The sequence below is a fragment of the Neovison vison genome, chromosome 12 (genome assembly GCF_020171115.1).
Source record: "Neovison vison isolate M4711 chromosome 12, ASM_NN_V1, whole genome shotgun sequence".
NCBI lineage: Eukaryota > Metazoa > Chordata > Mammalia > Carnivora > Mustelidae > Neogale > Neogale vison.
Genome location: NC_058102.1, coordinates 39318849 through 39343302, shown reverse-complemented (window position 1 = coordinate 39343302; position 24454 = coordinate 39318849).

Sequence of the window (24454 nt, the reverse complement as noted above, 5' to 3'; positions counted from 1 at the left end):
TAACTCTACTGATGCATTTACTGACACCACAGGAACCACTGAAATGCAGTGAAAGTCTCCATAACTCTTCGAAAGCTATATTTTATTTGATTTTCTTTCATGAATCTCAAAACCTAGCAGTCTTTTCTATAATAATTAATCAAAATCGATACCTTTAATGAATGAATTAATAAATGAGTGTTTAAACAAGCTAGCAGAGTAAAAGACTAAGGACTTTAAAGTTTTAAGGAATTATTTTTCTTAATGAGTACACCAAGCCTCTCCCAAACCTGTGCCAAAATAACCATGAGGATAAGAGCATCTGGTATTGCCAGCATACTAAGGCATTCAGTATTTGCTGAGGAAATGAATGACAAGCTTGCCACAACAAGTTTATTCTCATTATTTTTCCTGATGACATGATATAAGTGTTGTGGATTGGAAATTGGAAATTTATGTTGCTCCCTTTTTCTGTTTTTTACTACCTTTAATTTCTCTGCTTGGGCTCACTGTGTACCTGAGTCGTAGAGTCTATATATCCTACAAATAAAAAGATACATACCCACCAGAGAGAAAATTCAGTAGTCTGCTTCTAAGACATTTCCAGAAAATAAATCTTCAGAATCAATAGAAGGAAAGGAGACAAAACAACCCCTTCCCCACCCCCAGCCCCCAAAAGTATAGCCAAAGAATAGCTATGGCTAACTGGAAAGGATTCCTTAAACCATCAGAGGAAATCTCATCTGTAAATGTCCTTGAATTGGAAAATGACTCAGGTGGTAGCACCTAATAAAGCAATTACATTATAATAGATTTTAAAGCTACTGGTATTAACTGGTTTGGCAATTTTCTCACTCCGATTTGGAAGCATGTGCCTATGGAATTTCAAGAAGGCACTTACCATGACTCTGTCTTTCCTAAAGGTACTGAATACACCAATGGCTAAGCCACAAGCCTATGTATATGGAGGGGTGTGGGAGGGAGGTCACAGTCTGGGGACAGTTGAGGGGTGTTCCTCTTCATTTACATTTTATCTCCATACTGTTTTCCATAATGATTTTTCTGGTGTGGAAAGAGTAAGTCACTTCTACATGTGAAACTCTCCTATGACTCCCCCTTGCCCTCAAGATAACTTCCTCAATATGATGTGAATCTCCTTTCAGGATCTGGCACAAGGTTCTCAATCTGGAATCTCCATCTGAGAATATATATTCACGGTGGTGGGTGGGGAGAGACATGATCAATCGATCTACCTATCTCTACCTGAGAACCCAAGAAAACCGGGCATTTTAGATATTGTTGCTTTTTCACTTGGGGTTGTTGAACTGAAGATACTGAGGGATTGACTTGTGTTTTTCTTCTTATTCTCAAGGCTAATTTGCATCACTCACTTAATAGTCCAAAAGCCTCTGCAGGCAATAAGCAAACTATTTGATTGAAAATAAAATTATAACCTTGTCTTCTGTTGCCCAGAGAATTAATTAGAATCTCAACTCACTTCCTTAGTTTAGGGGGGGAAATCTAACTAAAGAAATCGCATGTTATCAGTATTAATGTTTCACCCAGGCCACAAATTGCAGGCCACTGATACCTGGGAAACAAAACTGTCACCTCAAAGCATCCCCATAGACATCACTAGCAAACTATTAGTGCAGACTTCTAATTACATCAATAGGGTAGTTTGGCACAGAATGGCTTATGTCTTTCACAAGTCTGAACAGAACTCTATAAAGAATCATTTCTCTATCAAACCTTCTTCCAACACTGCCAGAAGCTTTAGTCAATAGCGTCATCATTTACTCATTACTCAGGTCAAAGCTTTGTAGCCATCCCCAATTCTTCTTGCTCATTTTCTACAGCCAGTCGATTGAAAATCCTGACAGGTTGGATGACAATAAATATCTACACTGACCATCTCCCACCTTCACCATTACCACCTCGTCCACACTCACTGATGGGTCCCGGCCACCGCCACACTTGTCCCCTTTGTCTATCCTTTCCACAGCAGCTAAATTAAATGTTTTAATTACATCGGCCTGCATCCCTTTCCGACATAAAGCACTCAATGACTTCTCACGGCAACATGAATGAACTGCAGAGTCCTCCCTGTGGCCTGTACGGCCTTCAGAGACCCAGCCTCTGCCTCTCTCTCTCGCCTCATCCTCTCTTTCCCCTTGTTCACCAGAGCCCAAACCACTGGCCTTGTTTCTGTTAAACATGCTGAGCTCAGCCCCTCCACCCTCAAAATGGTCAAAGGGGCTGATTTCTTCCCGACATTCAGACCTCCACTCAGATGTCACTTCTCAGAGAAATCTTTCCTGACCCAAGTGTTCAATCTCTATCAGTTACCCTGTTTCCTTTCTTCCACGGCTCAACTTTTATCATCTGTCTCTTCTCACTGAAGTGGGAGCTCCGTAAGGGCAAGAACCTATCTGATTTGTTCTCTGCTCTGTCTTCATGGACTACAAGAGTTCTTGGCACAAACTACAGATGAATAAACATTTGCTAACGAAGTGCCACAAAAAAAGGATCTCCTTCCCCACATACCAGATGGCTAGTGTTTTGCCAAAATTAGCACACCTAGAAGGCCCTACAGTTTGAAAAACAACTTATGTCTTTGAAAGGAATGTTTCAGACCACTGTGAATCAGATTTTTATCCCAGAGTAAAGAAATGACTTGTCATAAGCAGACGCAAGAGTCGTTCATTTTTCCTCCTCATTGGATTAAGATTTAAAAGTCTGATTTCAGCGTCCTAAGCTCTTCTAACTACACCTGATGAGTTATTTCCCCTTTCCTGTCAACAGATAAACAGAAGCTGCTGGTCAATTCTTACTCTTCGTTTACTCGATCTTGGATCTTTGGGATTGTTTGCTTCATCTTAATGCAGTTACAGCTCCACTCTGTGGAAAAACAGAGAAAACAGGCGATGCAGAGCAGGTATGCTACCTATGTGACCGCAAAGACAATCTGGGGAACTGTCTAGAGATCACAGTCAGTAGCAAGATGCACAAGATAGCAAAATGATGACATGTCTTTTGTTCTTACTTGGATTGGATATGGTACTCTCTAAAACCTAACTGTGAATCACAGGCCAATAAATATTGGCTGGTTTACACTTGCTGCCTTCCCATAGTCCCACCTTCCCATCTCTCTTTTTTTCCACAGCAGGCTTGAAACTACTCAGCAAGTTTCTCTTTTCAGTAAACTAAAAACATGGTGACATGTATAAAAGTCACAAACACAAGACGCAAAGTTCATTTTGGCCAGACCCAGAAATGAGACAAAAGCAAATGATTTCCTATGTCTAGATGCACAGAAATACAGCCATGGAAACCAGAGGAGGCAGCACTGCCTTTTGTTAAAAGGAAAAGAACATTTTTCACTGATACCCCTTGACCCTCACCTACGAATAAGATCCTTCATGAAGCGGCCAATCATGATGAACAACATTGAATCAAGACCTAATCAATGTCCACCTGGTTCAGTTTCTAAGAGATGGGTGCAGATATGAGTGAACGACCACTCCCAGAAAAGCCCAGAAATATTTTTAACATATCTTTGGACTTAATATATTACAGTTTGGAGGTCTCCATGGTATCAAAGCACAGCTTGGTTTCCAGTAACACAGTGACACATGACACAAGAGCAACACTGCTTCCACCACTTTATCATCTAAGAATTTAAAACCATTTGGACCCAGTTTCAACGTAAGATTGATGGACACAGTATTCATCGTCCCTTCTCTACGTTGAGTTGAATTTGAGCTCCACTTCATACTGGGCTTTTCACTGACTAACTCATTAGAGAGCTTTAACCCTTAGTGAAATTAGAAACTCGGCAACATTTATCTTTGGTGACCCAAGATAACCCTTCATCTCCACCCTCCCCCATGCTCCTGACCCTCTTTACTTCTCAGGTTCTTTCCTTATCAAAACAGCCTCTAATGAAGAGATCTGAATTCCTTAGCACCAAAATAAATCTCTGCTAGGAGCTTCAAGGTTGACTTTTCTCAAGGAGCTAAGGGAACAAATAGGAATTACAGCTTTGAATTACACTGTTTTCAAGAATAAGAGAGCAAGCATAAGGGACAGATTAGTACAAAAAGGGAAAGTTTCATAGAGGAGCCAGTGACTGAACTTGGTTCTGAAGGATAAATAAGAATTTGTTCAGCAGTCAAGGTTAAAAGACATTTTAAGCAATGAGATCAAAATGAGCAAGGTAAGGTGGAGTGAAAGCATTGTTTTAGTAGCATGGCTTCTAATTTACCTCTCTTCCCCCTCCGGAAGATCTTGACCCTTGGGATTATAAAATCTGCTTACAATAATCGGTGCTCAGTTTTAGAACATAGATATGTACTGAGAATATTATTGATGGATATTCACTATGTGGAATACAGTGAGTCAGACACAGCCCAACCACAAAGCAATTCACAATATAATGGGTTTCGATAGAAGTGTATGCGTATCACATAAGAGACTGAAGATTGTCTAGGAGGGAGAGAGAATGCTACACAAACTGGATAAAAAGCCAGCTCGCCGTGAAGCTAGTCAGCCACTAGCTTCCAAATTCAAGTAAAGATGTACAGATGATTTAAAAGATCCTACCGAGCGATAAGGTCAATGTTATGAAGTCCTGCCTGAGTTAGAGGAGACTGGAGTGTGGGTAGAAGTGGTTGCCTTCGGTCCCATCGTAGTGTTTCCAATTTCTTGAATAAACTTAACTCACAAAGATCAGATTATCCCAGAAGGGGACAAAAACCAAAGGTTTTACATTTTCCACATTTATTAACTTATCACAGAAGAATCCTTCATCACAATAGAATTCACCCACAGCTTAAATCATGTGGGAGCGTTCTCAGCGAAAAGGGTGACCACTTTCTTGTCTGCTCTGACCGCAGGAAGCATCTTCCTTGAAAAAGAAATTAAACCTCAATATCCTGCTGATTCCTCAAAATCTTGCCTCTTGTTTCTAAGGGCTGCACATCCCGGTCATCTGCTTCCCTTGCACACCTCACCTCTCAGCCTCAGCTCCTTGATGTGGGTGGGGCCACATATACAGATCACTCAAAATGAAGTTCAGGAATTCTCTCAATCTGGGTAGAGTTCTCTCCATATCGCTGCTAGCAACAGTCCCGGCTGAGGCCAGCCTTCACTCAGCCAACAGTGTGAAGCCCAATTAGAGCGGGGAGGGAGAGCTTTCCTGCCACTGCAAATGTTGACAAATTGCCCTTCACCCATGGCTAGATCATGGTCTCTGTGTTGAGTCTGAGCTCGCTAAGAAGCCTCTGACCTCTCTGGTCAAACAACCAGCTGATTGTTCTGGACGATATGAATTGTGTCAATATTTTCTGAAGGCTGAATATTTTTAATAGTTTGAGAGAATGCTCTTCAAAGCTTCAGGTAGTGGGTCAAATGTACTTTTCCTCTAAAGAAAAAAAGGCTCTTCCTTTCTCTTTTTTACCTTTTGTAGCATTATGGACAATATTTGAAAAAGCTTCACTTTTTTTTTCTTGTTTGCCTTCTTGAGTGTGGAAGTTGGAAGGCCCATATTAAGATACCCTTCTCAAAAAAAAAAAAAAAAAAGATACCCTTCTCTCTTGTGAAAGCATCTCAAGTCCAAGCACATGCCTTCAGATTCCCACCAATGTAATAACATGAGCTCACACACACAATGAATGTACAGAGGATAAAATCAACCTCAGTAAACACTGAGTTTTCTATTACATGAAAATATGAACAGGGTATCCTATAGTTTCAAATCACAGAAACACAGATTCAAAAAGACTTCTGGGTATTATATATAAATGATGAGTTACTAAATTCTATTCCTGAAACCATTATCACACTATATGTTACCTAACTAGAATTTAAATAAAAACTAAAAAAAAAAAAGATTCAAAAGGACCTCAGAGACCATCTCCTCTAATCTCTCATTTTATGATTTAGGGAATTCATTCTCATTCATTCACTCATTTGTTTGAACTGGGCAAGATTCATCCCAGGCCAGCATTCATCCCAGTGATTCTCAAAGTGTGATTTCAGGACCAGCAACAGCCTCATCACCTGCGACCCTTTAAAAATGAAAATTCTTGTGCACCATCCCAGATCCACTGCATCAGAAATGGTGGAGGAAGGGCCCAGCAGTTGGTATCTTAACAAGTCTTCCAGGTTATTCTAAGGCACCCACAAGTCTGAGAATCATTTCCCTATACCCTATAAGTGGAATATTTTAGTCAGAGCTACTTATTTTAACTGGATTAAACAAAAAGGGACTGTTAGTCCATGCCAACTAAAGAGTTCAGAACTATCTTTGAAAAACACCCTGTTTCACTTTTCTTCAATGGCTGCAGATTTCCTCCTCCATCAGCTACAGACAGCTCAGTTAGGGCTGTCCACGCCATGTGCTAAGCTATCCGTCAAACTTGACTTCCCACTGCTCTCCAACAGCCACCTTGGACATAACTTTCAGTCTCTTCCCTATGGTTTGACCACAGCACAAACATCCTCGCATTGTCGTTTCATCCATGAAGTTCCCCTTGAATGAAACCTGGCCTTTCCCTCAGCCAGTCAAAAATCCTGCCCCGACTTCAAGAGTAAGCTCTAGTTCTACCACTTCCATAAAAAATTCTCTGTCGGCTCCAAACCTGTCTTAAAATTCTTTTGTGAACTCCTACAACTTTCAGTGTCTGACCCATAACAATACAACCCTTAATTACATGTTCAAAGCAGGGACCCTTTTGTTGTAAGAGAAAACATTCGTGCCCATTTAAATAAATAGAGATAGTTGTAAGGATTCAGAGGGACTTCATGTAACCCAATCACGGGGGAATTAGCTAAACCTCCAAAGTTTTGAAAAGTCCCAAATATTAGACTAGAATAATTATTCCTCAAGTTTTACAATGCATGGACTCTCCCCATACCCCTCAGTTTTGATTAATTATCTGATTGGTGACGTTGTGGTAAGAAACCACACACTACACACGTGTAGTCCCGTCCTCTGTCTTTTCAGGGGAATTTCTGTGGGGGTCATTCAGGGGCAGGTGCTCAGGGCAGGGAGAAATGGAGGCAGGGCAGCAGCCAACACTGTGGCTTTTAACTCTGCCTCTGATGAGGTGGACACTTTTATTTTAAAGGTGAAGATAGCGAGTCCCTTGTGATTGCAGGGTAAAAGTTGTTCTCCGAACAGTTTAATCAATAATAAAAGTGACACTTTCAACTCCATCTGTCTAACTTATTTGTCCTTTAATTGGTTCCAACTCTGGAGAAAAAGAAAAGGGTATTATTACAGGTCACCGTAAAATTTAAATAATAGGCAGCTGTTCTCTCTTTTTCCCTCTGGAGCTGCATATTTATCACCCTTGCTGTAAATCCACTCCAACTCCTCACATTCTGAAAATTCACTTCTTTTCAACTTGGACTTCTGGCTCCTCATTAACTTGGGCATTTGTGTGGAACTGAGTGTGACCATTAGTGACAGAGACTGCTAAGTTCCCCTGTATGTATTCCCTTCTTCTTGTTTAGTAACAGAACACCCAAATTTTAGCTGGGCACGTGGAAGCCCAGAATAAAGAATACATTCCCCAAGTAGATACAGTCATATGGTTAAGTTCTGTCCAGTGGGATTTAAGTGAAAGAGCTGTGGACAACTTCTGGAAGATATCTTTTAATAGGAGGGAATTCGCTCTTCTCTTCTGATTTCTTCCTTTCTACTAGTTGAAATGCAGTTTTTTTTTTTTTAAGATTTTATTTATTTATTTGGCAGAGAGAGAGAGAGAGAGAACAAACAGGGGGAGCAGCAGACAGAGGGAGAGGGAGAAGCAGGTTTCCTGCTGAGCAGGGAGCTCAATGCAGGGCTCTGATCCCAAGACCCTAGGATCACGACCTGAGCTGAAGGCAGATGCTTAACTGACTGAGCCACCCAGGAGCCCCTGAAATGTAGTTCTAATGTATGGAACCAGGGCAGTTATTTTGGACCATGAGGCAGAAGCAGTGGTATTTCAGCCTGGTTCATACAGGTTCAGGACAGCAGATCATTGAACATTCAGAAATTTTGCAGCCTGTTTATTAAAACATTGATAGCTTGAAATTGGCCATGGTGGGAATATTTCTACGCTAGGAATCAGGCAACGCTATGTGTCAAGCCACCCCCCTCCCCCAGAGCCAGCTCACCAGCACGGCACACACTGAAGCTGACAAAGCAATAGAATGGGGAAAGCCTGAGTCCCCGATGGCAGTGACATGGCTTTGCCGTACAAGCCCTGGGCCGCCTAAGCTCATGTGAGAGAGAAATGAGTTTCTATCTTGTTCAGGCATTTCCGCCTTTCCAGTTCTTGTTTTCCACCCTCAAAGGTTTACTGAGACCTAGTTGAGGCACTGGGCCTAACTCAGCATAGCCTGATCATAGTTTGGGATCATTAGGAAAGAGAAATCTAATTGCTTTAACTTAAGTCAAGTTTCCATATCCTAGACACAAACTAAGGGGAACAGAGGTGTGGGTTCCATGGTACAACCTGGCCAACTAAACCCCAGCAGGGGTGTGGGTTTACATCTGGGGGAAAAAAAAAGATCTGAATGGAGCAGACATCCAAACTGTACTATTGTTGACTACGGTATAAAATAGTAATATTATATATATTACATATAGTATGTTTATTATACTACCATTTAATATATTAGATACATCATCTAATGTCATTCCATGTAGTGTTTAAGTCTCTGTGTCTGAATTATTTTCCAAAATAGTTTATAAATCATTGTTTATATGAATTTTTCCCTATAACTGATCTATATTCCCCCTATGCCCTGCGTTCAACAGACTACACTACACTCTCTTGGCCCCTGAGAGTTCTGTCGCGCTACCCTGAGTTAAGTGTCTCGTTTATTCCAGTGTGGTCTCTCTCCATTTGTTTTATGTTCTGGCAAACAGCTCTGATCAATAAAGCTTGACAAAAGCCATTCAGATGACAGTGCTGTACCCACCAAAAGGAACGAGAAAGAGTATCACAGGAAATTTCAAATGCTTGTTTTATTGTAGTTCTAGGCACCTGCAAGGAAGCAGAAACTAAAGTTCCTTGGGCAATGAGACTCGTGGAAGTCCTTTAACTTTATGAAAACCTCATAAACATTACGACATCCAGGGCAGACTGGCCAACGATCGCATGAGTAAGTAGCTGGAGAGAGATACAGTTTGGAGGCAGAACTTTAGGGGATCTGAAGAGACTGAAAAATACTATTGCCAGTCTACTCAGAGGAAGTACATTTCCGGGGGACCTTGCTGCAAGGGACTTTTACATTGCCGATCCAGTTAAGAGTACCAAAATTCGAGACCACAACTGTACCACTGAGTGCAATATGCATCTACTTAAAATGTACACGGGTATTTATGTTTCATTTGTGGGTGATATTTTATCTCCAATCAGATTATAAATCCCAGAGGACATGGAGAGAGTAAGATAAAGAAGACAAGATCTTTGACCTGCTAGAGAAAACGGGCAAGTGAAGGGACTACTGCAGAACCGTGTGAAAGTGCTGGGAGAGAGATGGGCGGAGAGTAGGGGCTCCTGACGCTTCAGTGTCCGTTCTACTCCACGTGAATCATCTAGTCCGCTCATGAGAATCCCACCTCCTTCACTGGTCAGTGGTTTAAAAAGGGGCCTAGGACCCAATCTTGGTCACCAAGACATGAAAATAAGTGGATAATCTCGCTCCTAAAGAGACACACACACACACAAAAAGAGATGTTTCCTGTCTTCCTCTGGACTTCGGGGCCAACCACCTGCCCGGTGGGCTTACTCTAAGAAAGTAGACACTATTTCAGCAGGTGAAAAAGAAGGCCTAGAAAGATGAAAAAGCAGAGTAGAGTAGAGAGACTGAGACTCTCTGAGTAGAGAGACGTGAAGCGCTGTAGGAAGATGTAGCAATTACTTTGGTCATAGCCAGGAGATAAGCTTCTTAAGAAACCAGCTGATTTATACGATAACTATTTACAGAAATCTCAGCTTATCCCTATCCTCTACTATGTTATAGGGCAAGGACCATATCTAAAGGCCTCAGGCACAGTGCCCTGAGCAGCCCAATCAGCAGTGTTAAGAAAAAGTTCAAGAGCAAAAACTCCAATGAACCTTTTGCAAGGAATAAGATTGGGTATTTAATGGGTGAAAAAAACCAAAATCACTAGAAAGAATTTTGGAGGAAATAAAACAATTCCAGGATCCCCTCCCCAAATTCTTCCTCCATTAAACCATTTATACAAAAATCTACCTTCTTCTCTCTCTCTCTCTCTCTTTTAGATTTATTATTTATTTCACAGAAGGAGAGTGAGAGAGCACAAGTAGTGGGGACATTAGAGGCAGAGGGAGAAGATTCCCCGCTGAGAGGGAGCCCAGTGCGGGGCTTGATCCCAAAACCCTGGGATCATGACCTAAGCCAAAGGCAGATGTTTAACTGACTGAGCCACTCAGGTGTCCCAGAAGCCTATTTTCTTCAGTTGCAACTCAAGTACCTATTTCTCACTTCAGAATTAATTCTAAATCCTGTCACTTCAGGGTCCTATTCTGCCTGGCTCTGGCCATATAAACTTCTTAACCCTCACTCTATACCAAAATCACAAGGAGAATTTTTTAAAAAATACCAAAATGAGGTCCCACTTCCAGACTGATTGAATCTAATATGAAGCCAGGACTGAGAACCACAGTATCACCGTAAATAGACGTTGTTGGGTGCTAAATATCGAGAATTATTGGGGCACCTACTCGAAATATTAAAATATTTTTAAAAAATTATTGAGGAATGCCTGGAGCTAAGAACAAAACTGTATCCCACATTCCAAATTTGGAGAACTTACAGATGTAAGGGACAGACACCTTCACCCAGGAACTGGAGAGAGTCAACATTTCAGCAGACCTACTTCTTTGATTAAAGAGGAAGGATGGTAGAAAGACAGGGGTTACCTCTTTGGGGGCGGGGGGGGGAATGTACCCTGAATGTACCCTGATAGGGTGGCAACTATCCCTCCCATTACCCGTTTGTGTTCAGGTTAGAACTCTACCTGGGCCCTCCACACAATGAGATGGACACTGAAATGTTGCTTCCCACCACTATAGCTAAGTTGTGGGTTGGAGATGGGCTCTGGTCTGAGTGTGGGCAAATCACTGGTCAGGCACAGCACTTGATCTTCTGGAGAGCGGAACAAGGAGCAGGAGAGAGATGCTGAAGCTGATAGGAAGTATGGGAAGGCAAGCGACAATGCCACTTTTTGGAGTAGCAAGAATGCAGGGCTTTCCCACGGCTCTGACAAACTCTAAGGCAGGTGGCTGCTTTTACACAAAGCTGTATGCCCCATGAAATAAAGGAGAATACTGCACCTGAGAGAGAGATCCCAACCTGGAGCCTGGCCAGGGATAGCCTATAGAGCCCTTTGAAGAACAAGCCCTGTGCCCCAAGAGAGTAGCAGCATTCAGGCTTCTTCCACACAGAATCAAGCAAAGGACACTTCACGTTGGTCAAATAGCAGCCACAGCCTACAGAGAGAAGAGGTAGTACCAGATACGCTTACTCAAAGCGGGCAGGTAAGAGGACTCAATGTCAGCTTTAATTCCTATTGCAGAGCGTAAGCACAAAAAAGGGGGCTGAGATGAGAAAGAATTTAAGCATTTAAGATTAGTGGTCCTTCGGGGGATGAGCAAGAGAAGGAAGGAGGAGACTTTGAATAGAAAATCATTTTTAGGGGCACCTGGGTGGCTCAGTGGGTTAAGCCTCTGCCTTTGACTCAGGTTATGAACTCGGGGTCCTGGGATGGAGTCCTGCATAAGATCTCTTGCTCAGCAGGGAGCCTGCTTCTCTCCCCCTCTCTCTGCCTGCCTCTCTGCCTACTTGTGATCTCTGTCTGTTAAATAAATAAATAAAATCTTAAGAAAAAAATCATTTTTAAACTCAAACGAACATTACAGTGTCTTGAGATTTCAGTGACACTATTTCAATAAACTGGAAGTGACATAAATTATGGAATTAGGCTGGGACACCCTTAAGGGAGCTCACCACCAGTAGACAAAGAGTTTTGACAGAACACAGCCGTGATTATGGGAAAAATAAATCCCTTTCATGTTCATATAAGATTCTCACAAAACTGGTGGCATATGGCAATGTTCATAGTCCTTAAACGTGAGATGAAGTGTTGCCTATCCTAAGTAACGCATTTATGTTTCCAATGAGGTTTTTATGGAGACAAAGGTGGAAAAGGGTGCTGGTATGAGGTGGCGGCAGAGTTTGAGGGTATTAACTTGCCAAGAGCCAGATGTGCCTCAAAATAAAAGGTAAACAAATAATTCAAAAAAGGAGCCTCATATTACCTACCAACCAAATCATGTTCCCCATGTGAGATTCTTCTAATCGTCACAAAGATTGTTGGGTGTGTATGTAGGTTTCATGGTCACCCTCATAAATGTGAGTTAAGTGAAAAACATTTAAAAATAACCAAATAAAAAATGTGGAAAGAGAGCAAGAGGGACTCCAATGACAGTTCTGAGTCAGACTCTCCCCCATTTCCCCCCTCCTTTTCCTGTAATGAAATAAGATTCCAGCCTAATTTCCAGGATGCAGCAAATCCAGGATCAGTACCTTATGGCTCAGCCTTGAAGGGACTAATAGCTACAAAGTTGCCTCTGTTTGCTTACCAATTGTGTTGAATACAATAAAATAGTACAACAAATAACTCCTTTCTCAAGACCTAGAACCAGATTAATTTTGCACATCTGCAGTTTTCTACACCACAACCACCTATCCCAGAGGCCACTGCCCCCAGGTCAGCAGACAGAGAGGGACTCAAGATGAGACTCTGGCTTCAGAGTTTCATAGCCTGAGGTAATTGTGATGTGAGGTATTTTTGAAGGCCCTTTTCCTTTCCTCTGGGCCAAAACTTTCTTTCCAGTGGGTCTGCAAAGTAGTGCGTGAAATTCTCAGCATTCCTGTCATTCCCTAAGGGCTCGGGCAGCTCTCTAAACATTCTTACCCACAGGCACCTGAGGAATGGGCCCCCAAGTTCTTGTGTGGGAAGACAGCAGGAAGTTAAATGCACAGTGCAGAATATTTGGGAAATATTTGGGGAAATGACAGCGAGGCCTAAAGCAAACAGAAAAGAGTGGAGTGTATGCGATAAGGAGGTGGTCTACGTGAGCGCCTGCCACAGATGGTTCCACCACTCAGCTTGGTTAGTGACCTACCTTGAAATGGAATGTGGGCCAGAAGAAGCTGGTACAAAGCTTTGAAGGCTGGAAAGCAACCCAGCGCCCTAGCACAGATCCTTAATAAAAAGTTTTAGCCAGTTATCCCTTGCAGGAACGCTGGGAAAAAATGTTCTTACTGAGGTCCTAAATGGATCTCAGAAGCCCTGTTCAGAAAGCCCAGTCATTGTACACGGAGATGAGCTACACTGGCAAGAAACTTCTCCCCTTTCTTTCTTTTTCTCACCCTCCTTCCCTCCTCTTTTCTTTCCCACACACAATCTGGGAATTCAGTTGGGTAAATTTTTTTGGAGAACTGGGGTCCATCTGCAGTTTATTCGTTTAGGCCACAGACCGGCCACTAGAGGGCAGTGTCATCACTAATCACGGAAACTCGCCTGAGTTCCTTTGGCTTCAGTGTTGGAGGCAGGCCCATCTGCACATCCTGTGACAGGATGTTTCAGAACTTTTCCTTCAATTCCCATTGTAAATAAACAACCTCGGGGTGGACACATCCAGATGCACATCACAGCTGGTATGAATTGCCCAGGCCAAAGTTTCTGGTAATCGATAACCATCTTGCCCAAAATTGTGGGCGCAGTTCAGAATCCAGGGCTTACACTTGGCCTTCTAAATTTCTTCCTACATTTTGGAATTCCTCTCATATGCTATCCTCAAAAGCAAAAGGAACTTTTCAAAGACATGAAGAGTTAAATAATCCAGCACAACCTGTTTGTACAAGATTCTGTTTTGTTTCCATATCCAAGTTGCACGTGTTTGGCTTGCTCTAAAGCAGGGTTGCCCAACTGGTCGAAAGTTATTAGGAGAGTAGGCATGTGTGCAAACAGCGGGACCAAGGGCCACAGGTTTCTCTCTACTAGAGACACTGAGAGTGTAAAGTAAATTTGGTCCTCCGTAAGTATGCCAAAGAAAGCAAAGTTGCTAGAAGTTTGGGGCTTTTTTTTTTTTTTGGCATTATTCTTCTTCCTGTGAGTTCAACTAGTGCTCCTAGGCAGACTTTGCACCCTTGCATGGGGGCAGGCAAGCATCTGATTTTTCTGAAATGAGTATTTTAACAAGCCGTGCAAACTACCCTATTGACCAAACACCTGCATGCCATTATAAATCATCAGGTAAAGGACAGAACATGGCATAGGTATGGCTGCCCCAACACTGGTGCTATACTTCTTCAAACAACAGATAGCTGCTCGTATCAAGTTCAGCCTCGGTTTATCAACAGAAGCAGATAAGGTGAGGGAAACATCTGCAGCCAGACAGATTTCTGGAATTTTCCTACAGTGTTGAAATACCATCCAAAGTTCAAGTGGGCCATATTTGGACAAAGATTGCTGTTATTTTTTCTATCTTTTGTATTTTCTCTGCTATATCATAACATTAACACTCTTTACACAGGTCAGCACTATTTACCCAAGATTTTCCCACAGGTTTCTCTTCTTTCCTACCATCTCTTCTCAAAGCATCGTGAGTACATGCTACATTTTTTTGAGGAGTAAAATAAAATACAGGAAAAATGTACAGAAATTAGTCAGGTGGGGATTGTAAACTCAGCAAATCCACATTTACTGAGGCGAAGATGGACCTGAAAATTAGTCCCAAGGTTTAAAGATCATGTTTCAACAGAGGGCTTCCGGAGAGTTGGGCCAACATTGTGTTTCACAGCAGGTGAGGAGAGAAAAAAAATACAGGAAAACAAAGACAGAAGAGATTGCTGTGGAAGATGACTGATTCCTAAGCAAAACCTGACTAGGTAGACTACTGACCAAGCATGGAGATGGACTTGCAGACGACACCAGTGGCTTTCATCCACCTCCTCACAAACCTGGGAACATTACCAAGAAGACATCACAGCCTTTTCTTTCACAGGCACTCTCTTTACAAGACTGTGCCCCAGGAAATCAGGGAACAAGCACCTCTTTGGTTCCAGCTTCCCTTTACAAATCCAAGATCTTGGCACACTGGGACAAACAAAACAGAGAGGTAGGAAAGGATAAACAGGAGATGAGATCCCAATTGTAACTGCCTAAATAGAGTTGTTTTAGAACACAACAACTTGGTTTTTAGTCTGTATTATTCTGAATGTATGATCACTGTGGCCATCTTTTTCCAGGAAAAGAATTTTTGTTTTACTATTTTTCTTCTACCCTTTCACTCAGAATGAATGGCTTCCTCATTAGGCAGTGTTCACATGCCCTGGGAAAATGTGTTTGGAATAGAGACTCCCTGGAATCGCAGATTAAAATGCCAGCAGAGTTGAGTACGTTCTTCCCTATTCTGAGCTGGTTAAATGAGAACTTGTGTCGTTCTCCTTGCAGGGAAATTCTCAGGTAAGACTATTAAAGCCACGGAGCCATCTACTTAGTGTAGTTATCAAAATCCTATGGCACTCAGGTAAATAGTGAGTAAATTGGCAGCTAGAACATCTTTTCCCGTTCCAGCCTCTATATTTTCTGGATTTATACAGGCAAAACAAATAGGGAAGATTTGGGTCTTCTCACCCATTTTGAAGATAATAACTGAAAACCTACGCAATGTATTAGCCACTGGAGTGCAACAATGAACAGGGCCTCGTCGTGTTTGCCTTCAGAATTTAGAGTCATGAGGGAAACAAGCCAGTTAAAGGCAATTATAACTTCACACCTACTAGGGTAACTATCATTTAAAAATCACCCAAAAAGCAGAAATAACAAAGATTGGCAAGGAGGTGGAAAAACTAGAACCTCAGAGATTGTTGTGGGGATATAAAATGGTGTAAATGGTGTGGAAAACAGTTACCACATGACCTAGGAATACCATCCCTAGGTACATATCTGAGCGAATTAGAAACACAGGATCACAGAAAAACTTGTATACAAATGTTCATTAGAAGCATTATTCATAGTAGTCAAAAAGAGAAAATAACTTAAATGTCCATAAATTAATAAACTAATGACTATCAGATAAGCAAAATGTGGTATATTCATACCATGGAATATTATTCAGCCATAAAAAGGGATGGAGTACTGACACAGATTACAAAATGGATGATCCTTACATTATGCTTAGTGAAAGAAGCCAGGCACAAAAAGACAAATGTTGTATGATTCCAATTATATGAAATGCCCAGAACAGGCAAATACATAGAGGTAGAAATCAGATCAGTAGTTGTCAGTGGATGGGAGAAGTGGGGGGATTGGGGAGTGACTATCAATAGATGTGTGATTTCTTTGGGGGACGATGAAACTGTTCTGAAATTATACAGTGGTGATGGGTGCACAACCCTGTGAATATAAAAACCCCGGAATTGTATGCTTTGAAAGGGTGAATTTTATGGTATATGAGTTATATCTCAATAAAATGAGTTAATTACAATGCCACGTGATAAGTACCTCATGAGAACAGAGTGCTGTTTAACATATTTGGAGTGAAGCTGGAGAAGGAGTCCAGAAAGGTTTTCTGAAAGAAGGGGCTCTCAAGCAGAGACCACAACAGACACGTAGGAGTAAGAGGGACAAAGGAGAGGGAATGATCAAGGCTGAGGAGAGAGCAAAGCATGCCCACTGCTGAGGGGAGAGAACACAGGGCACTGTGAGCAGAAAGAACTTCTGCTGAGCCCAAGCAGTGCTGGCCACAGGCTGAGGAGAAAAAAGAGCCTAGGGCTAAAAGGGGCCTACAGGCTACGCTAAAGAATTTGGACTTTGTCCAGATTATAAGAGAAAACCCTTGCAAGAGTTAAAGCTTGGGAGCAACGGATCTGAACCGCTCTTCCAAAGGGTGCTTCCAAGGGCAGTGTGAAGAACAGATTGAAAGTGAGGCAAGTCTAGTGGCTGAGAGATTCGTTAGATTACTGCACTAATACCCGTCAGAACTGACCAAATAGGGGAAACTGGAAGGTACTGGGGAAGTTTATCCAAACTTTCTGTAATGTTCTGCCAACCCTAACAGCACTGGGCTCCACCAGGAGCGAGAAGATGTGGTCCTGTAAAGATGTAGTGCTGAGACTAACAACAGGCCCTAGCCCTGCCTTTGGCCTAGTTTCTTTTCTATTCAATCCCCTCTAGACTTGGTTTCCCTTTTCTGGCCACCATGACCATAAATATCCTCACCATTTGCAATGGAAAACTAGTCTACTTTTCATAGAGGATGAAATTGTGAGTCAGAAACACTTGGGATTTCAAATTCCTATTCTGCCATTTTCAAACTATGTGACCTTACGTAAACCATTCCATTTCTGACCTCAGTTTTCTTCAAATGTGAAATTTGGAAGAAACTGCATATCTCATAGTTTTTACTGAGGGTTATGACTACAGATGTAAAAAGCAGCCTTGTACCAGGCCTGTCTTTTGGTGGGTGTCCAACAGATGTGGTTCTGTACCATTCAAGCCCTCTGAGATGGTAACTCTGTGGTTAGAGTTGCCATCATAATTTCTCAATGCAAGTATGAAATCAAAGAGTGGTAAGTAAGCCTTAGGCCCGGCGCTGTCAATACTTTAGGAAGCGAGGAAAGACTATCCCACTAACAATCTAGAGACAGGTATTTAGACAGATGACAAACATAAGTCATTTGCATCCATGGCTCGTTAAGTACCACTTCGAAATCAAATATATTTAAATTAATTCCTAAAAGGAAAGATCTGAGAGCTCCTCAGACAACTCATCAAACAGGGCCTGTTTACAACCAAATAGAAAGGCCAAAGTTCCAGGTAAAGGCTCTCCTTTCTGGCGGCTCAGCATAACTCCGGGGCAGCAGACCATATAAATAGTTTGAGGTACTGAACAAATGGAATGCTGTCTGGAATGATAATGTGGAAAGAGAAAAACAGTTCATGTAAACACAGCAGGCAATTTAATTTAAAGAAACACATTTAACAAGCCACCTCTATGGAGCTTTCTAGGCACAAGTGTCTAGTTAGGTTTTTATGCAGAAAGGAACGCATTTAAAGAACAGCTAAGAAGAGAAAAATATCACAAAACGTCTTAAAACCTTACTTAAGGAGCTTATTGTTATCAGCACTAAAACCAAGGTCTTCACTCTCCTCCTTTACTAGGATGCAGTTTCTAGTGGTAAAATGTAACCTCGTAAATGAGCCCCTAAACTTTTGGAAAGATTTCTCTCTCTCCCTTTCTCTCTCTCACATCCACAGTCACACCCACACATGCAATTATCTTCCACGCATTTGAAATGTTTCCTTCTAACCCCCTTTTTATCATAAGAAAATTTATCTCCAAAGAAACAACCTTCCCAAGTATTTTTCTTTGTTCGCAGATTACTGTAATGGGTTTCCAAAAGCACAAGGTGGCAGAAGCGCACTAGGAATGGGGCTGGAATCAGCTTGGCTATCCTGGAAACTGCAGCAACAATCAAGTTATTTTTTAGAAAAATAAGAGATTTCTCCTTGTAAGAACAAATATGCTCAATAAAGCATGGGAAATAGGACTGTAAAAAGAAGAAAGAGAATGCTATCACCTAGAGATACAAATGTTTAATTCTTCTTCCAACTATCTCAGTAGTTGTGACTATACTAGTACATGGAACTTTATGTCCTTCTTTTAAAACTTTAATAAGGTAAGCACTTTTGAACCTTATTTATTCATAGAGCTCATTCCAAAAAAGATTTAAGGTATCTTCATGTGTCCATATTTTTGTAAACCCTTTAAAAAGATCGTTCATTAGAATGTGGCTCATTTAATCTAGATATTTTCCTCTTAACCAGCAACGAGAAACGTAATCAGTAATGTCTCACCAAGTAAATTTACATTTTTAAGATGCCATTTCCAAACACAAAAAGCCAGATATCAGAGAAAATCAGAACTGAGCAAATATAATGGCAATCATTTTTTTTTCTAAAACAGAGAATGAAATGATGGTATTCTTCTCTATCCAAACAGCATCTACTCAAAGACCTTTGTAACTCCAGTAAACAAATACAGAACATATGATCTCTTGAGCTGACCTATATGTAATTGGATCTTATTTTTCAAAACTGTACTATTGTGTATAAAATATATTATATGTGTGTATACTTGTTCATTTATGTATAATTTTATATGTAGAAAATATACATAATAAATTAGTTTTTTAAATATTTAAGTTCTTCCCAAAGCAGCCAGAAGTCATTTATATTTTTAAAAGATTGCCCTAATTAGCTTTGCTCTTGGAAAATTAGCCAAAGCCAAAATTTATTGCTGCTTTAGAATCATGAATCTGAATGCTGAAAGGAACTGTATACAAATAATGTTGGTCGAGTAAGCCATTATTGTTCCCCTCTGTTCAGGCAAGTGAAGCTTGCACCAGTATCAGGCAACTAAGGAGGAGACGAGGTGTTTAGAACTCTGTAGCAATTGGAAAAATTTCATATGTTTTGGGTCCTTAATTCATACCTTTAACACACAGGTCAAACTGAGCAATTAGAAATAATGTGACGATTCCTCTCCTTTTTTAAATGAAAACTTAATTTGCTCTGTTAAATGAGCAAAATACTGACTTCTGTAGGAGGGGAAATTCAATTGTCAGGAACAAATACTATTACATTCAAGAAACTCCTGAATGCTAAGTCTTGACTCTCTCCTTTGTAAGAACTTAGTAGATATCACATGAAATTCTCTTCCGAAGAACAACTCTATTTATGACTCCCCCTACCCCAGTCAGAACTCCAAACCAAAGGGCTCTCACTCTGATGGTTTCACTTACTCCTTTTCAGCCTCCTCCTTACCAGGCAGCTTTGAAGAAGTTTCTCATTTTATTCAAATGCTCTCAGTCAGTTCACAGAGGGGATTTCTTCTCCTCTGAACACCAAGGTTAAGTCTTCAGAGTTCAATACACTACAAGTTGGAAATAGCTGAAGGGGGGAAGAAAATCACCTTAAAGAAATTATTAGTGCAGGAACTTACTGTACTTTATCAACATTTCTTCTCTTTAGGCCTATATAAGAAACTCAAGAGTCCAGATAATCTGACTAGAACCTCAGTTACAGAAACTGTTTCTGCCTCCCTGAGTGCTGAGGTTTCCCAAAGATTGGGCTTATCCATTTCCAGAGCCCTGGGGAAGAGGAAAAAACAAGAACTATATTAAGTAGCAAGCCTTGTCTTTGGAGCATCCACATGTTAAAAGCCTAGAGATTCTGGTTTGGAAAAGCTAAAAAAGTAAACACCAACTATGATGACTGGAGAAGTTAATCTTTCCTTTGCTCAATCTTGTCCCCAAACTTCCAATAAAAATAATTTAGGTTTTTGCCCTCGGAATTATTTCCTTACAGAAACTGCTTACCATCATACAAGAATAGCTTCCCCTACTTTTTGTTTATTTGTCTTTCCTCTATTTCTATTCTTTCCCACATAGATTAAACCAAAATAAGATTAGCCAGACCTAATTTGATTCCAATCCAAACCACACACCCTATGTATTCCATTCCAAATCAAGTTTAATTTACTGACTTCCTTGGGTCCCAACTGAATGACCTACTGGAATTCATGAACGAGGTCACAGAATATTATTGCAGGCCAGAAAAAGAATGTGAAAAACACAAACAAGCCTGGAAACAGATTGGCCCAAAGACATGACTTGCTTAAGATGTTTTTTGTGGAATTCAAATGATAAAAGATCAAGTCTTCCAACAGGAAAAGCAGATGAAGAGAAGCAGATGCATTCGTATTTACCTATCATTCATTCATACATTCATTTGTTCATTCATTCATTCAGCAAATATTTATTGAGTACCTATCATACCATCAGCCCTTCCGCACTCATAGACCTTACAAAGGCACAGGAGACTTGAAGAAAACATCTGCTTTTTTGGTTCCCAATTTTGCATTGAACTGTACGTTGTAAAACCTGCGAGCATGAGCTTTACTTTTTATCTGCTTTATCTTTTGGTAATTTAGAAGCTAAATTAAAAACCTCCCTTTTGAAGATTTTATTTATTTATTTGACAGACCGAGATCACAAGTAGGCAGAGAGGCAGGCAGAGAGAGAGGAGGAAGCAGGCTCCCTGCTGAGCAGAGAGCCCGATGTGGGGCTCGATCCCAGGACCTTGGGATCATGACCCGAGCCGAAAGCAGAGGCTTTAACCCACTGAGCCACCCAGGCACCCCCTTTTGATTCTGGCAACCCATAGATTTTGGATTCCTTAATCCAAAGGATTTTAGACTTAAAAAAAAAAAAACCTTTGAAATAAGATTGACTGCTAAAAGATAATGCCAATTTCATTTGATAATAATATAAGAGCTAATAAGAGAACAGCTTTATATGGTTTTATACTAGTGGTAAGTCACTAATACTGTTATAGCTCATGTTACAAACTTTTTAATCAATTAATAAACAATTTTTAATCAAGAATTCCTCCTTATGATTCAGAAGATTCCTGCTTAGTCCTAAATCTTTGGTTTTGCTTTAACAATATATCATCTGCTCCATTTGGTTTAAAAACAGAAATTAAACAAATTAAACATGATAACAACAGAGTATAAATAGATAAGACTTCCATAAATAGAACAAAAATGGTCACTTCTTGGTTACAGCATGTCATTTTGGTGGACAGGAAATCAGAAAAACTATTTTAGTCCCCATTTCAGCATTATTTAGCTAATTAACTTTGGGCAAGTCCCTCAAGTTCTGTGCCACAATTTTATACACTATTAAGTGGGTATTAAAATTGTCCTTTTAAGTTTTACAAGCAGTACAAAATCATTAATTGTAAAATATTTTATGTAGTTCCTAGTGCTACTGGTATACGAATTCTGAAAGGTCCAGAAAAAAAGCCCATTTCCAGTTTCACTTTATATAGTATCTTAAGAGACAAGGTACATTTTTTTTTGAGGTTTCTTGTTTAATATCTAGAATATTGTGTTCACATTCAATGAATTCTTTAAATTCCTTTTACTGACATTCATTTGGACCATGAATCCAGAATCATGTAGGCATTTTTGCTATTACATGAATAGACTGACTGGTTTGCTCAAGTTACACAGTAAGTTAGTAGCAGGATCAAAGGTCAAAATCTCTGATCAATATCCTAAGCATGCCAGAATCATTAGGTGACACCTCTGCTAACAAGCGAGAACTGTGACACCCTCTCTAATGTATCAACAGAATTCTCTAAGCAGAGCCTTATTTTAGCTATCAGTTTCTCTCAATTCAGATACTAAATTTTTTTTTTTAACCAGATCTGCTTCTTTCTCTTTCTCTATTCATGCCTAACAAGCAAAGACACAGATAAAAGGAAACCTGTAAGTGCAGAGGCAAAGAATGAATAATCCACAAGCCAGAAAAACCTGACTAAATGAGAATTAACTAAATGGATTTCTTTTCTACAGTTTAGAAAGCAGATTACCTTAAATCATATGGTTAGTCTCAAGATCTACAGCAAGGTACAATGTGGGTGCAATTAAATTTCATTTTCATGAAAACTTTTACATAGTCATAACCTGGAGATGAGGAAGTGTGTAAGTTGGCTTATCCTAAGAGAAAGAAAAACATCTGTCACAACTCTCTCACCAGGGCAAAACAGTAAAAAATCATGAAAAGCTTTCAGAAAAGTTAGTATAATCATCGAAAGTAATTTATAAATTGGCTGGAGATCTATTGGTAGTACAGAGTCCTTAGAGATTAGGAAGAACTGGAATATACAGACAAAGCATATAATGGAAATAACAATACCAATGGTTCTGCATTTACCATATGACACACATTATTGATCCAGGAATTCTTTAAAATCTTACTTAATTCTTACAAATGCTAGATCCTGGGGCACCTGGGTGGCTCAGTGTGTTAAAGCCTCTGCTTTCAGCTTCGGTCATGATCCCAGGGTCCTGGGATCGAGCCTCGTATCAGGCTCTCTGCTCAGCGGGGAGCCAGCTTCCCCCCACGCTCTCTCTCTGCCTCTCTGCCTACTTGTGTTCTCTGTCAAATAATGAAACAAAATCTTAAAAAAAAAAAATGCTAGATTCTTAAAAAGTTCATCAATCCTTTCAGAGAATTAATCTCTCCTTCCTCTGTACTTGTTTACATCATGTCTATACTTTATGCAAATTTACCAAAAACAGAGGCAGTCTGATTGCCTGTAGTACTGCCTTGGGCATCTATCAAGTGCCCTGCCCAATAAATAGTACAGTTTAAACCAGTGGTTTTCAAACTTTGGATTACCAAGAGATTTGTTAAAAGGGCAAATCCCCAGGCTCCAGAAAACTGGACTCGGTACAGCTGAACTGAATCTAGTGATTAATTCAGATATTCAATAAACATTTATTAAATACTTTACGTGGTAGGTGTTATTAACTCCACTTTGTAGACAAGGAAACAAAGCTATGGGTAAAGTAACTTCCTAACAGTCATAAAACTTGTAATAAATAAGACTCAGGGTTAGGCTAACATAGCAATCAATCAATGTTTCTCATTCACTCATTCATTCTTTCTTGCATTTACTTATTCAATAAGTATTTGAAAACCTCCTATGGGCTTTCAAAAGGAAAGTAGAGGCAGACACTAAATGTGAATTATTTCAGCACCATTAACTAGCAGTCCTGGAAAAGCTTTCTCTACTAATATAGCCTGGAATAGCCATCAGAAAGGGTGCAAATCTAGAAGACAAAAGGGATGTCCTAGAGTTCTATTTCTAGATACAGCAGTGCTTCACTATTTTAGGAATAGCTTTTTACTTTGTACATTAAATTTATTCTATTGGGGATGTATTTTTTAAACTACCTTCTCAATCTCTTTTTCTGTATAGCAGCTTAGTTGGCCATTTTTAAGACATCAAGAAAATCCAACTATATTCTTTAATCCATATTACCTTTGGTAATGCCCACCAATTGAAATTTAAGTCCCAAATATTTTAGTTGAAAAACTAACCTCTATTGCCTGCTTTTTCTTATTAATGTCACTCATAGGGAAAAGTTCCTATTTCTGAACTTAGAGATTGGAGCACCTCGGTGGCTCAGTTGGTTGAGCACCCTACTTTTTTTTTTTTTTTTAAGAGTTTATTTATTTATTTGTCAGAGAGCAAGCGAGCGAGAGCGAGCACGGGCAGACAGAGTGGCAGGCAGAGTCAGAGGGAGAAGCAGGCTCCCTGCAGAGCAAGGAGCCCAATGTAAGACTCCATCCCAGGACGCTGGGATCATGACCTGAGCCGAAGGCAGCTGCTTAACCAATTGAGCCACCCAGGCATCCCGAGCACCCTACTTTTGATTTCAGCTCAGGTCACAATCTCAGGGCTGTGATATCGAGCCCCATGTCATCAGGCTCTGTGCTGAGCAGGCAGTCTGCT